The sequence below is a fragment of the Cavia porcellus genome, unplaced genomic scaffold (assembly GCF_034190915.1).
Source record: "Cavia porcellus strain 051 isolate PalLab524CR breed Dunkin Hartley unplaced genomic scaffold, mCavPor4.1 scaffold_20, whole genome shotgun sequence".
Lineage (NCBI taxonomy): Eukaryota > Metazoa > Chordata > Mammalia > Rodentia > Caviidae > Cavia > Cavia porcellus.
Genome location: NW_026947503.1, coordinates 58,921,811 through 58,938,351, shown reverse-complemented (window position 1 = coordinate 58,938,351; position 16,541 = coordinate 58,921,811). Strand labels below are relative to the sequence as shown.

The window sequence follows — 16,541 nt, the reverse complement described above, 5'->3', positions numbered from 1 at the left end:
ATGTTACTGAATTGCTTTCTGGAAAAATCAGACAATGTAAGTACCTTCTTAAGATCTCCTCTTTGTTCTTAGAAACTGGGAAATCAGATACCAGCTGTGATTTTTTTTTTACAGTATTCTTGATCAAAAGTGATATTGGTGCTATTTGGTATTGGTAGGTTTTAAATGGACCATCTGCATAATCCACTAAAGTTCTGCTAGAATCGGTAAGCGTAGTATCTGGGTTACAGTATTTCAGATATTTTAAATATTTAAGATTTTTTTTACTGTTTAAGGTTTGGTGCCATTGTAAAGACCCTGAGCTTGTGGTGTGCTTTATCTCAACTTCTGCCTCCAGAGCAGGATCTGTGGTAGAATAGTATAATATATGCATAGTTTATGTCTGGAATTTCAGAGAGAGAGAGAGAGAGAGAGACAGTGAGAGACAGATAACATATATGCCTTGTATATATAAAGTCAAAGATTATTGTGCATAGGCACATACTATCACAGACATACACGTATACCGTTCATCTCTAGATACTAAGACACAATGTATATATAATTGTACCTATAATACACACATGTATATACATGTGTATATGCACAAAAGACAACCTTTATAATTAAAAACAAAACATCCCTAAAGGCTTTTATGACCCATATACTCATTTCTGCTTAGTGTTATACTGCTATTTAATAATTTAATTCATAGCAGGGGTTAAAACTTGATGCCTTAATAAAATTAATCTATACCTCCTGACACTTATCTTTCTACCCTTCACAGCAGCTCTGAGATATAAACACTATTCTTTCTTTTGTTGCTAAGAAATTGAGGTTCAGAAACCTCAGGCATGGTGGCACATACCTGTACTCCCAGGACTTGGGAAGCTGAGGCAGGAGAATCATTCAAGTTCAAGACCAGCCTAGGCTACAAAGCGAGCTCAAGGCCAGCGTGAACTGCTAGTGACACCCTGTGTCAAATGACAAAGCAAAACAACCATAACAACATAAGGCCTCTAGGTAACTTTCACAAGAGCCCTTAGGTGGTAAGTATAAAGTCAGAATTCCAAACCTAAGGCTGGCTGATTTCTTCCCTCTATGTCCTGTTCTAGGGTAAATGTTTTGTGACTCTACTAGATGGTAAGAGCTGGATGTCAGAAGTTGTATGCTAAAATGTTTGTGTAATCCAGAAAAGTAACCTGGGGCAAATATTGCTGCTTTTGCTGTAGAGGATGTAGGTTGGTGCTTGAGGGCACATGCACTCTTTTGGACCATCCCAAGGCTGTGTCTTGCAATAAGGAATAGAAAGTACCACTGGTCAGCATGGGTTTAGCTTGATCAAAAGCTCCGGGACTGCAGATACTTTGTCCTTTTTCTTCACTTATCTCTAACAGCTGGGACAAATGCATAGCTGCTTTTCAACAAATATGTATGAATGAATGAGTGCTAATTTATTCCATGGCTGTATATTCACTCCCTGAGCTGGTGAAACTACTTTCAGATCTAAGTGTGCTGGGAGAGGAAGGAGGGCAGATGGGACACCATGAGCTTATCACTTCTGTTGGAATTGCCAGGGAGAGACCCAGACCCTCCAGACACTAAGCTGGAAGTGTCACTTTTTGAATAAGAATGGTAGCCACACAACAGATCCAGAACTTCGTGTGGCGAAGGTGAAACATGATGCATGTGCTTTGTTAATGTTACAAATTGGTGATGTCTTTATAATCCTTGGGGGCACAAGTCTTCAAAATTATTTATTTACAAATAGCTTTGATAATTTAGCTCATGTCAGCTTTACATTTGTCAATAAATACCCTAGTTAAGCCAGGCCTAGTGATACGTAGCTGTGATCTTAGCTACAGCTGTTCCCATTTTACAACCTACCTATCTAATGACTGTTCATACTTAATGACAGAGATGTGCTTTTTGGACTTAAGATCCATCTTTGGTTTTTGTACAGTGCTGCATGTATTAATAGAGCCTCAGTAGCTTTTTTTGCACAGTTTACCTTGTTTATACAGTAGTATAACTTTTGCTGATGGTACTGTACAGTACTGTAGCTTCTTCATGTTTCATTATTGTGCAGGTCAAAACAAAGTCATCAAGCTGGAGTTTCCTTTGACCGTTTTCTGTTCCTGAACATTGTAATATACACATTATACATAGTTCCTCACTTAGCAACCCATTTACTTAATGACCTAGGGCAGAAACGGAGCTCCGTCCTTAAATGAAGAATCCCAGTGGCCTGTCGGGTTTTAGGCACATTCACTAAGCGTGTTGTGCAAATGAACAGCATTCTTGAAAAGGCAAATGTTTTCAAACTATGTGTTATTTCCATAATGACTGGTGCTGGAGTAGAATAAGCTACCTGACCTTTTCGTGGATATGACGTTGCTTTTTTGCCTCAGTATCCAAAAAATACATGGTTTGCCTGTTTTGGTGCACAAGTGGGTGATTTGGAGCAGCTGGGCCAGAGAGCCAGAAAACTATCAGTGCACACTTTCTACGGGGCTCACTTTTTAGGAATGTTTGCTCCCAACAGCTTCTCAGGTGATAATAAAACTGATTCATTTGGAGTTCAGTAAATTCTCAGATGTAAACCAGCTCTTTCGAAGTGACGCTGCCTTTGGAGCTTTCTGATACGTGGAAATGCCCCTCGCGGGCACACAGGTTTTCTCAAGTGTTATATATACACTTTGGAGCCATAGGAAACAGTTGAACAGTTGTCTCTGTAGTTCTGGGCCCAGTGGTGGCTTATGTGTTTAATTTTTGCCTTAGGCTCCTGGCTGGCAGGTGCCTTGACTATGTGCTTTCTCTGTCTTTCTGTCCTGCAAGACATTTGCTGCAGAGGCAGACAGAGCAGGGGCTCCATGAACGTCAGCGTCACTGCCAAGGGTATTCGGCATTTCTAGTGGTTTTTACAGAGTCCGGCAGTTCATGGTTCTGTGCTGTCTTATTTGCAATAGTTTAAGTTTTGTGAGTCCCTTGCAGTGACCTGCAGAAGCTGCTTCACTAGTGAGCCAGAATGGCACATTCAGAACAGCTTCCGGCAGGATCAGCTGTGTGACCAGTGTGACCCAGACGGATTCATAGATGCTGCCAAGATGCCAGCAAAGGGCATGTGAGGAGATGCAGGAGTAGACGCTTGATTGATCTCCTAGTGAGCATATCTGGGCTGCACCTCTTTTGCAGTGATGACTACGGATAAGCACTTTCTGCATCACTGCTGTATCTTAAGGTGTGCTGGATTTTCTGAATCATTTTCATCCCTGCTTTTCTGACATGTGCAGGATCAGTATTACCTGAACCAGCTGATGCGATGATTGGATGTGGCTGCTGTATTGTATTTTATTTATTTATTTATTTATTTATTTATTTATTTATTTATTTATTTTTGCCTTTTTGAGACAGAGTTTCACTGTGCAGATCAGGCTGTCCTTAAACTTGCAGCAATCTTCCTCACTCAGCCTCCAGGGATTGCAGGCGTGTGCCACCACACCCGGCTTGGCTGCTGTATTTTATTTTAATGGTTACTGGAGGCCATGTGCTTTTAGGAAGAACAAATCATCTTTGCTAAAGTACATTGACAATGTGATGTCTAATACAGACACACCTTGTTCCATGATCTGCCTATCTAACAACTATTTGGATTTACCACGGAGGTGCGCTGTTTGGATTTGAGATCCATTGCTCCAATTTATGACCCATCGGGGTTTTTTTTATATAGTTGTATATATCTTGTTGATAGAGCCCCAATGTCTTGTCTTTTGTTCTTTACAGTCCACTTTATGCAGTGCAGTAACTTTTTTCTGATTGTACTGTGTGGTACAGCGCTGCAGGTTTATGTTTTGTTATACACTACAGTACTGCGTGTAAGAGGTATGCAAAGCAAAGTCAAGTTGGAGTTTCCTTTGCTCCTTTGTTTGTTCTGAATATTGTATTGTACATACTGTGTACAATTCCTCATTTATCCACCAATTCAGTTAACAACCAGTTGCAGGAGTGAACTGGTCATTAAAGGAAGAGTACCTGCACTTAGGAGGCCTCGAGGCATGGGGATAGCAGGAGATTTGGGGCCAGTCTTGGGCAACACAGCAAGACGCTATCTCAAAAAAAAAAAAAAAATCCGAGTTTTAAAAAAAGGTTACTGAATGCACTGTTTGTAGGGATAATGCTTCCTACTAGAATGGAACCATGAAATTGAGGTTTTATAAACCACATGGTTTAGTAGGTTTTAAATTGATAAAACTTCCAAAATCAGAACAGTTAGAAACTGTCTTATAAGAAATTTCAGACATCTCCATGTGGTTTATTGATATTCGTGTATTGTAAATAGACCAACATTTGCCATAATTCTTAGATTGATGTTTGTGTTTAATCTGCACTGATTTTAAAGGTTTGAAAGTCATAATTGGTAATAGTAATCATAATACCAAACTGTCACTGTGTATTTTATTTGTTTGTTGTTTGTTTGAGGCAAGGTTTCACTAACTTGCTAAATTGTCTGGGCTGGGCTTGCACTTGAGATCTTCCTGCCTCAGCCTCCCAGAGTGCTCATATTACTATGCACCACTACAACTGGCTCGCAACTTTCATTTGGAGAAAGACATAATTATTAAATATGTTTGTCACTTCCTTGAAAATGATTTTTCTCTTCATAATCCTACGAAGCAAGAGGTTCATAATCTGATAATAGAATTCTCTGTTGAGCAGGAAATTAACAATAAATATGTCAGCAAGTCTGTGTTAGGTACTTATAAGTGGAACAGAGGCTGTGGGCAAAGAGAAAGGAAAATAACGAGCCATCTGTGCCCCGGAGGAGACTACAGTGTAGTCAGAATGCAGTAAGTGTAGCTTGTGGTTTTGTAGATGCAGATCTCATTTTATTCAAACCATATTCCTTAAACTGTTACTGTGTAGTAAAAGGGTTTAAGGTCATATGCAAGTATGTTGTTGTTCTGTTCCCAGTATGAAAACTGTAAAATGTTTAATTGAACTAATATCTAAGTGAAGTTTTAATGTCCGCTTTATTCTTTTAAGCCAAAAGATGTTCTAAACTTGTGCAGGAGGCATCCGATGTAAAATCTGAAGCAGTGTCAGCAGTGTTAAGGAAATCATGCTGTGAATGTTTACATTTGTTAGTGACACTTCATGAGTATTAAGAGAAAGGGGAGGGAAGTGTGTATGATCATTATTCAGCTTACACACAGGCCCAGGAGTGTAGTTCAATGGGGTACAAGGTCCTGAGTTTGTTTCTGGTACCAAAAAAAAAGAAAGATCTCAACATATCATTTTTTAATATAGCAAACTTAAAGTGTGTGAAATTATGAGACTGAAAATGAACGGAAAGCTCCTTTTAACCTGCAGACTGTTTAAAGTACATTTGTAATTATTTGAGATGATTTGATACATTAATATTCTTCTGAATATTAATGCAATACGTAGTAGTAGTTAATATTAATAAACATTTAAAGCATAGATGTTCAAGTATTTTCTTGTAAATATAATTCACCCTTCAGAAATTTATATTCTTCACAATTTGTCCTCAGTGAAAATTAGGTGTACTGTGATTTGAGCCTTGATATGTTTCTCCTTATTTATGTGCTGTGTTTAGAAGGAAGATGAAATCAGTGCTGTATTTATCAAAAATATTTTAGGCAAATTTTGTCTTAATTGAATGAGATTATATTTTGTGCTGCATTTGTGGACCACCATAAAGGAAAATATAGGTTATGAAGAAAAAAAAGACAAAAGATAATTAGAACTCAATACTAATACAATAATATTTTAGCTTTAAACTCTTTTAGTCTTTTCAATTAGGACACATCAAAGAAAGACATCATAAACTAGTCTGCTAAATTCTAGCTCATTACATTTATGTACTCATTTATTATTGTTGATATAGTTTTTATTTAAGACCTAGTTTTCTAGGAACTGATGTGAATGGATTGTCTGTTTTTCATAGAATTTTGTTAGTATTTTGATTTACACTTTGACTTTATACTTTTCCTTTAACTCTTACATAAAATAAGAGCATTTTAACACATAAATCCTATCCAAATGATATATCAAGTTGATGATCAAAAGTAGTTGTATGGTCACAATTTTCTTTTTCCTAGGAGGCAAAGGTTTAGATCTCTGAGAACATTAATGTGTGTGGGATGGTTATGGTAGTCCAGCTGCCTTTGTGTGGGTTTCATTTAAATGTAAATTTATCTTGCAGATTCTAAAGATGAGCTCAGAAGGTAGAGAATTTTAATGTCAATAGTCCTTTTCTTTAATTTTCAAGAATACAGAAATCCCTGATTTACACTAAGGAAAAAAACACTCAATATTCAACTGCCTTTTTTTACAGATTCTTAGTGGATTATCCATTAGCAGTTTTTTAAGATTATATAATTCTATCAAAAAATTAATGTAGGTAATAAAAGTATTTGTAACAAGTCACTGCCCACTGTGATGCTGCATATTATGTTATTTAACTGTATAAAGAAAAACAATAGTGTTTTAACCAGAGATCAGGTTATAGAAATACGTTAAAATAAATAAATCTGAGATGCTAAAAAAACTACCAATGAAGGCAGCAAAAATACACTTGACACCCTTACAGCACATCCGTATATCTATATCCTCTATACGTATGTTTGTAGCCACTGATTAAGATGTAGTCTGATACTATAATGATAAGTTAGCTTCTAGTAGCAATTTTTTGCAGGCAGGTTTTTGAGAAAGTTTCCATTTGTCTCTATCCTGTTTAAAACAGGTCCAGATTCCAAGCTCTGTCTTTGTGTTTTATTTTGTAGTCATCCTTGGCATTGTAAATATGGCCATGAGTGTTCACTTCATGAAGGTTACCTTCTGTTGCTGGTAACAGCTTTTTTTTTGTACTGGGAATTGAACCCAGGGCCTTTGCACTGAGCTACATTACAATTCTCCACCTTCTGAGCTCATCTTTAGAGTTTCTAAGATAAATTTACATTTAAATGAAAGACACACACAGGCAGCTGGACTACCCTAACCATCCCAGGCATATTAATGTTTTATTTCAATTCAGGGTCATACTAAATTGCTAAAGTGCCTAGGCTGGGCTCTTTAGAGCCTTTTTACTTCTCTGCAATAAAGCAGACCATATTTGAGAGTTGCTGTCAATTGCATAGTTTAAAGTAATTTTTGTCTTTAGTCATTGCTTTACCATCCTGTGATTGTCTTGTGCTAAATAAACAAATAGAACCAAAAATCTGTTTTATTTGCCCTAACCTTTCTATGTGTAAATTTTTGAAAAATTATACTGTAGCATGCCAATAAAATATACTCCTAAATTGACATATCTGAACTAATTATGAAAAAGATTTATAAAGTTTACTAAAGGGATTGCCATTTGTTGGTAGATAAAACTTACTTAAGCCTTATAAGTGTAAATATTTCTTAAGGAACCTCCATAGAATCAAGGATTCCCTTTAAAGAAAGGACCAAATATTTTTAATAGGAAAAATAAAGGTATATCGTCTGAACATTTCTGAGAGGTTTCAAATCTTCGCATATGTCTTTATAATATACAAGTTTCTATTGAGTGCTTGCAGAGTTATTACTTAAATCATTGACATAGTTGTACATGTTTTACTGTGATGAATAGGTGCCATTTGGAAATTATAACTGAGGTTTACAGTACCCAGGAGAGGTGTGAAATGTGTTTATAGCGATATTTTAATTTATAAATTTTATTGCATGAGATCACACTCATGGATTTGTAACCAACAGCCATGATTTTTCCTTCCATTTTTTTTGTGTAATCCCAGTGGACTCTGAGGAGGCATTTTCCTTGAGAACAGGAATATTAGTACCATTCTTAGAAGTACCCCTCCCCTCAAGCACAAATCTCTTTTTGTTCCTTCCCCAGCTTCCCTCTGCTCCTCTAAACTCCTGAGGCTTGGAGAAAGTGAACTCTGAAAATCAGTCTTTCTCTCTTGTGCAGGACCTGTGGAGTTTCTTCAATCCAGGTAAAGTCTATGAATACTTTGTAAAAAGTACAGTCCTATGATTTATACCTTTACTTTTTCAAATGGTTACTTTTATTTTTAGATAAAGAAAACAGTGTCCTACTTTACTATTTAGATCAAAGCCTCTGTAGTCTAAGACACATATTTTGTAACAAAATGTGTATGCTTTTTAATACGATTAGGAAATTAGTGTTGCTATTTATCACAGTTGGTTTTTTTGTAGCTTCTTGGTAGTTTTGAAAATGTTTCTAGGTTACAAACCAGGAATCCCTTTGGAAGGTGATACCAACCTACAGAAAACTGGGATAGGTCAGTTTTCTCTGGGTTCCATTCTATTTTGTGTCATGGCTTGCGAAAAGCAGTAGATGAGAACAAATTAGCATAAATATTTTAAATCATTCCATCTGGTAAAACTTCACACTATGCCCGAGAAACAGACAGTGGGCTTTGTGGTATTTCTCTGCACAGCAACGTTCTCCTTGCTTAACTTTTTATAAGGATATTTGACAAATTCATTGGTGGTGGAGAGGGGGATGTAGGTAATTTTTTGTGGCTCACACTCAGGGTAATTACCTGGTAACCAAAAATGCTATCTAAATCTATTTTTGGAGTGCCAGGGTGAGTGGGGGTGGGGAGAATGAAACTTGAATCAGTGACCATCTGGCCCAGATTTGGCTGATTTCCTGTGCACTGCCCTTTGTTTCAGTCGGACAATGGACTGTCCCTCTCACAGATAAGAACTCTGTTGATGACTTTGTGCTGAATCAGCAGGTTTGGTTTGGAATTGAGAACATACACTCATATTTAGGGGTTTTCTATCCTTGTCTTCATCAATTACAAAAGATATTTTAAGATTCTGGTTTTTTGTTTGTTTATTTGTCTGTTTTACAATAAAATGGTAGTTTTACAGATACATTGAATTTTTAAAAATGGGAATGTAGCTTTCCCAGATGTTACTAACTTCTTAAACATCCATATTTTTCTTGTCTTTAGTTTCTAACATTAATATGTCCCTGATTCTGATTTTTGAGGAATCTCTATCCATAGATCTTCTTTTAGGTCGAGCTTGAGTCTTCCTTTTGAACCTGTAATGATTTAAGTTTGCTTTTGTCTTATATCTAAGTAAGGATTTTATGATGTGGCTAAGTAGCAAGTTTCCTGTGACATTTGTTGCCATATATCTGCAAATTATATTTTAGGACATTAGATTTGTTTTTCTTACCCTGTAGGCTGCCTAATGATCATGACACCGTTTTGTTTTTGTCATTGGCTAGAAATAGGGAAACTTGATCAACTAACATTCCAAGTAAGTCAGCTGTCAGTTTCTATAGGTTATCTCAGAAGCAGTAGAGATCAGAGTGAGGTTAAATGCCACTTTTTAGAAGACAAAGGTGAACTTCAATGCTACCATTTTACTTGTGGCCAAAAAATGCAACTGTTTTTACTTCTGAAAAGATTGGTGGGCTGTAGTTAAAACCAAACTTTGAGTTTAACTTTTATCTCCATATAGCTGAATTACCTCTTAATACTTCGGAACAGAATTTTCTGCAGATAACTTTTTCTAAAACCACTTATAATTTTAAAGACAAGCACCTGATTAGAACTGACTGCTTTGGGATCTAATCTTTGATTCTTTTGTGAACATAAAGGTATACTCTGTAGGTGCTATCAAGCCGCCTGATCATAAGAGAAAAGCTTAATAGTTAGCTCCTCGGGGAGCTATGTAGCAGATGGGGCCAAACGACACAGTTCTGTGTCACTTGCTATAATTAATTTTGGGTCACATTCAGCAAAAGTGAATGACAACAAAAGATACAAAATCTTAGCCTGCATCCATTGGGGCACTATCCAGTCATATTCTTCTTCTCTTTTGGTTCTCTTTAATCAGCTATTTGCTCTACTTGATATGAATCAGGTCTCAGAAGTGGCTGTTTGGTTTAAATGCAGAATGCATGTGTGGTTTGGATGCACGGGTGTTACAGATGTTATGAATGTTAATTGGAAAAATAGGGCAGAATTAGAAGTTACAGACACACCAAAGCTAGTTCTGCTTTTATTTTCTGCCCTGCTTTAATTAGAGACTAGTCCAGGGAAATAGTTCGAGGTGGAAGGGAAGGTTTTATCCCCTCCCCCGCGCCCCCAAATCTCACTGAGGAATTATAGTCTCTACAGAGGCTTGGTTGCAGATGCCTGGAAAGTTTACACTGCAGAGAGTTGTTTTGTTTGGCATAGCTAATCAGGAGCCAGGCTGGAATTGCTCATAGCTGTCATTCAGGTTTTGTTTCAAAGTCCAAGGACCTGCTGGGAAAAACAAAAAGCTAATGAAAGCTGACTGTATTTAGGCCTCAAATCTGTGGAATCTGAAATGATGTCCTGACAGTGTATTCTTATTCTTCCACATTCTTGCTGTTACTAAGGTAACAGATTTTTAGAGGCTTTTCATCTTCATTGTCAAGTATTTGCTACACTTATTGTTGTTTTTCAGATTAGAGCAATTCAGATTACCTCCTTTTGAGATGAAGGAAAAAGAGAAAATAATGGAAATAAAATGTCTGAATCAATTATTCTGAATGCTAGTAAGAACAGTTTTTTTTAATGCCTTAAAATCCTTAGGTTAATAATGCATATTAAAATTTAGGACAAGGTCAGTTTTCCCAAGTCTGAGAGTGCTATATGAAATTCCCATTCTTACAATGTGAGTACTCATATAGTCACTAGGAGAACACGTCTTAAGAGAAAAAAGCTATCTTTAAAATCTTTCTTCTTGAATGCAAAACCAAATTGTATGAAACAGTGCTCTGCTTGAATTCTCTGTCTGTAAACAGTAAAGCCCAGCAGCGTGAGGAAGTGTGTTATGACAAACATACTTCTGGAGAAACCTTGCTCCTGTTTGCTTTCTCAGAAAGTGTTGCTTCAGAGTGTGAGCATTCATCTGTATGAAAGTGTTTTCACAGTCCACGTGGACTGTATTATTACCTGTGGCTTGAGAAATAAGAAAGGAAAGATAATTGTGTGCAGATAAGGTGTTCTTTGGGTTGGTGTTAGATCTGAGAATTTCCAGGGATGTGCTTCCATAGCATTATGACCTTTATGAATCTTCCTGCCAAGATGTTGACTCATTGAAAGATAACACAGTTTTTTTACAGACTTATCAAGCGTCTTCATCAAGTACTGTTTCTCCCATGGCTAGAATGCCAAAGTGACCCAATTTTCATAGTGATCAGATCATTTCACTAATTTGATCCCAGCACAAAAAAAGCCTGCATTCTTAGAGATAAGATCTGGTTTAATTTTCTTCTGCAAAATAAGTAAGAGTGAGCAGGTGGCTGAATGAAAAAGAACCCCTAAGTGTCTGGAAGAGAAGTAAGTGGCCAGAGTCCATCAGCAGGCCCTTGAGTTACTTTCCGCGTCTCTGTTCACAGGAGGTCCTAGCCTGGAATTTTGTCTTCTTCCTCTAAGCCCTTACTTTTCAAGGTCCAGCTCAGGTCCTTCTTTATTCACCGAATCCTCTTCAAGTAGTCCTTGTGTCCAGATCGTAAGAGAGGCTGTGTCCTCAGCTGGTCACAACATTGAAAGGATTATGTTCGAATATAGTTTTGACTTTTTGAAGGAGAATGGTTAGGATGGGAAGATATGAGGGAAACTAAAGAGAGTAGACGGTTTGAAACCGGCAAGTTTAATAAAAAAAGAAGATTTCAAAAGAGCCAAGAGAGCGGTTTTCAAGGGCTGACATGTGCTGCTGGGACTGGATTGACTCCAATTACCTTTAAAGCCGTGGATTTTGTGGTGAGCCTGGAGCTGCAGGGGGTAGTGGAGGAGACTGGTAGACTGCTGGGTGCCTCCTGTAGCTACCAACAGAAGGGTTCCACTTGTAGCTGCTTTCTCTATGTGTGTCTGATATTTCTTTCAAAGGCGTATTACATTGGTTAAAAATTTAAAAGTTTTGAAGATTGCTGCTGCATGGAATAAGAAGTAAGTTTTAATTCACATTAGGACAAAATATTCTAGCAACAAAAGACTGAAAAATTAAATGAACTTCTTAGTGAGATGTGAGACCCACATTCAGGCAGAAGGTTCACAGTCTGACCAGGTGTTGATTTCTGCTTGGGGAAAGCTTGGGTTGTGTGGCCTTTCGATTTCCTGTAGTTTTAAGATTGCGCAGTTGATTTCTTACTGTCAGTGTCAGGTAACTTGACATTGGGAGTTTTAAACTCTACCTCCTATAAAATCATAAGGTCCTAGCAAGGAGGAACAGTGTCTTCTCCGCTTTTGGATTCTTCAGATCCCTGCCGAGATGTAGGAGCCGAGGAGGGACCTGCTGGTACAAGAAGCACTTGCTTGACTGCCTATTACTTCCCCTAGCCACGGGGGATGATAAGGGAAGTATTTTCAGAAACTGCTTTCTGCCCTTCAGGAACAGTCACAATGACAAGGAGACATAAGATAACCACCCCTTTTTGCCAGGAGGCCAGAATACTACTGTGTCTGGAAAACTGCACAGGGCTCCCTGAGCCTAGCAGATAAAAACTTGGATGTGGAAATCATGACTCTCCACACAGAGTGAGAAACAGAAGTAAATAGACAAAGTGAGATTGCCTGGTCTTCTGAGAGCAGGTGTGGGAGTGTAATACAAAAGTCACGTTAGCAGCCTGGACTTCAGTGTGTGTGTGCGCACGACGATTCAGTTCTGATTTTGCTGGGAGCTGGAACTAGAGGTATGAATTACAGAAGAGTTTTCCAGATACGAGATCTGACTTGGGTAAACTGTGGTAGAATTGATCGGGGCGGCTAGGTGCATGAGGAGCACGGTGTAACCCGAAGCAGCCCTTTCCCTCCTAGCAGACTTTCCTTGGTGCCTCCCTTTGTACTGGGTAGAGAAGGGCACAGTGGTTTCCCTGCTGCCCGCCACGGTGCCAGTGCCTGGCAGATACCAAGAGGAGCTTATAGGATTGAGCTGAGCTTCATTCTCAGCACCTTGGGACCAGCGACAGTTCGCAGCATCCTTTGGCTGGTGATTATAGTCATTTCTTGGATGCCCGCTTCACTTCTCCAGAGTCGGGTGAGTTCAGTTAGAGACAGGGTTCATCCATCAGTATTTCACAGTTCACAGGGGAGATTGGTCACATCTGGAAACACAACTAGGCTTGTGAAGATTAGCAATAAAAGAAGAACTAAAAGGAAAAGAGGTTGGTGCCTGCTGAAGGAATTTTAGAGTCTGATGAGAGGAGTAAGAGCCCCACATCCCGGGAGGAAGATATTTAGAAATGGGGAAGACAAGTTGGTGTTCTGGGTGGGGGTGGGGCTGATACATTTGATTTTAGGCTGAGGGTTAGACCAGGGTGGAGAGCATTCAGATAGAAGCATGCCACGGAAAGTATGAGACTAATATTCCTGAAAGAAATGAGAACTAACTACATCATCTTCCCAACCAGAGAGAGTGAGCAGTTTTCTGTCAGATGAACTCACATCAAACCCAGTTTTAAGTAGGAAAGAACTGTTCACTAGTGACAAGGTTAGGTCCCATATAGGGAGAGAGAAAAATGAGTTTACTTTTGTTATTTGACTCGTCATTACATTTCATAGGACGCATGTTTTGTCATACCATAATTGGCATCTATTTAACTTCTTGCACACTATTTCACCTCTTGACTTCTGAAAAAGAATTTTAGGATGCTGTTCATGTAAATTGTGCTCCAGTATAGCATTGTTATCTTTCATTATTAACAAGTATGCTGGTAAGGGCAAGGTTGTGAGTTTGATCCCAGTACCAAAAAAAAAAAAAAAAAAGGTACAGTACTTAACGTTTGTGAAGTTTGTATCCTGTGTCACATTGTACATGCCTCTGGTTTAGCATCATTTGTTTGTAATGACAGTGTAATGTCCAGTATTGAATTTCTCTTATGGAATGATCCATCTATATAACTATTGAGATCACTGTGCACAGACAAGGAGGGAGGTGTATTTCTTGGTCTCTTTCTCCTCAGACAAAGTCTTGATGCCATCTTCCTTCTTTTCTTGGAGCTTTCTTTCATGCAGTTTACAAACTTTCTTAGTTTCAAATCTGTGAGCGTTGGGCTGGGTTGGCCTGGAGCCTCTCATAGGCCTTGTCTGTGTGGTCTTGTGGATGAGTCCATGAGATTTCATTCCTGTAAAATGTGTACAGTACACGTGGTGGTCAGTCCTCTTGGAGCAACTGCAAAGCTGTCCGTCCTCTCCGTCCTGGTTCTGTCCTCTGGTGCCCAGGCATTGGCAGTGCACTTTTGCCTACTGATGTCTACATGCCTGCTTTTCCGTTGGGTCACAGCAGGACCCTGGGCATCGACAGTCTCAGGCTTACAGGTGGTCAGCTGGTCTCTGATTATCTTGTAAATCTGCTGGCAAATAGTGAAAGGTGATGAGTAAGTTTTGCTTGTCTTGAAGGACTGGGGTGCATCTCCTTCTCTGTGGATGAGAGACCATGGGGTGCTCCTCTTTTTACTGGAACATAGTATTTCTACGTATGTGTGGAATACATTGTGGCAATCCAGTCCATCTTGGATGTCTCTTTGCCCTTGTCTGCCAGGCAGGTTAAAGCTGAACTTGATGTGGAACTATATACCTGTAGGTCTGCATGGTATATGTGATTTTTTTTTTTATCTCCTGAACCCGAACACTTTGAACTATTCTCTTTTTTTTTTTTTTTTTTTTTTTTGTCTTTTTTTGAGACGGGGTCTCGATATGCAGTTCAGGCTGGCCTTGAGCTCACTTTGTAGCCCAGGCTGGTCTCGAACTCAAAACGATCCTCCCACCTCAGCCTCCCAAGTGCTGGGATTACAGGTATGAGTCACCACACCTGGCTTGAACTGTTCTCTTAACATGGTGCAGAGGGCCTATTGGAAGTCAGTGCATGTCTTGGTGGGGAAGAGAAAAGGCTCAAATAGATTCAGTTTATTATAGTTGTTAAATCATTCTCAGACAGTCAAAACTGTGCCCCTTGGCACATAAAATTAATTCTAAGGTCCTTGCAATACTCTAAAAACACTTTTAGAATAAGTGAAGTTTAGCAAGGGTTTAGAAGAGTCAGTGGCACTATTTGCTACATGATCTTGAAAGAAGAAGCGTTTACCCTGGACTCCAAGGAGCCCGTAGGGTTTGACATGCAGAGGCAGGTGGGTAGGTTGTTCCAGGAAAGGGATCTCATGGTAGAGATGGAGAGGGAGGAAAAGGTGCGCCCGCCCGCCCCTGTGCTTGTGAGGGGAGCAGAGTGGCAGGAGGCAAAGCTAACCTCTGCCCCTCCAGGATTGTCGCCTGGGGCTATTCCTTGGCCCTCCTTTCTTTGTTTTCTTATCCAGAGTCCACAAGCCCAGGGCGAGAGTTCACAGGGACAGGAGACAGCATGCAGCCCACTCACAAGTGTCCTGTCTCAGTCCGCCCTTGACTCACTCCTTGACTCTAATCCTTCACTTAAAACAATTTAGCTGTGACGTTATTTTAACCCGTTAAAACCCAAGCAGCCAACCTGGTCAGGCAACCTTAGCTATTCCGTAGTTTGCTCACCAGGAGACTCTGGACATACAGCACGCTCAGACCCACAGACAGCACGGTGCAGACAGTGAGTGATTCCCTGCTGGGAGCTGCATGCTGAAATTCTTAAATTCTGAGATAATAAGAATAACAGCTTGTGTTTATTAAGCATTGTGTGCCCAGCACTGTCATTTCATCCATTTTATCCTCAGAAATGTATGATATGCTCATCTCAGGTTTAGTTATTAAAAGAATAGAAGTTGAGCAGCATGTAAGTTTGGGTGAAGTACCAGAGCTGAGGTTTGAATCCTGGTGGGCTGGCTCCAAAGCCGAGCTCTCAGCCAGCACATTTCCTGAGTTACAGAGAGAACATCAAGAAACGGTGAGATAGATAGGTCAGAATATAAGGTTAGTGTTGACAGGTCTTTGTATTTCAAATTTTATTAATTTTGTGGCCTTCATTCCATTGAGGTCTTTGTTTTGTCATTTCAGTATTTAAATAAAAAATTAACTTTGAGCACTTTAAATGGTCTGTGTTAGCATGTGAACCTTGGCATTGGTGGATATGTGGTCCTTGTGTACAGGGCATTTAGAAAGTAGATCCCAGTCATGCAGGTGTCTATTTAAGATAAGCAGGAGATGAAGGTCTGCATTTATCAGGGAAGGAAAATTTCCCAGAGATCGCTGCAGCAGATTTCCCAGCTGTAACGAGGTTAGGCTAGAAAGGTGGGAAACAGAATTTTCCCCTTGGAGCTTAGAACTTAGAGCAATCAAAGTTCTTCACCTGGAGCTGTGCACACTGGTACCCCAAACAGGGGTCCAGTCAGCAAAAATAAGAGGAAATAGGTATTTTACAAGGTACTAAAAGCCAGGCATGGTGGTGCACTCCTGTAATCCCAGCACTTGGGAGGCTGAGACAAGAGGATTATGAGTTTGAAGCCAGTCTGGCCTGCATAGTGAGTTCAAGGCTAACTCTGTCTTTAAAAGTGGTGGTTTAATAATTTTTCTCATCACTGCGACAAATAACATCTGCATCTCAAATAGCTCACAGTTTGTAGA

General features: G+C 39.2%; 1 protein-coding gene across 8 annotated transcripts in view; it reads left to right on the top strand.

Moving 5' to 3' along the window:
• Positions 1-16,541, top strand: part of Greb1l (GREB1 like retinoic acid receptor coactivator) — a 223,124-nt gene that overhangs the window by 12,506 nt on the left and 194,077 nt on the right. For all 8 annotated transcript variants that reach the window (XR_010041495.1, XR_010041494.1, XM_063231865.1 and 5 more), the window contains exon 2: positions 7,880-7,979. The gene's annotated coding sequence lies outside the window, so the exon portion shown is untranslated. The remainder of the gene's footprint in view (positions 1-7,879; positions 7,980-16,541) is intronic.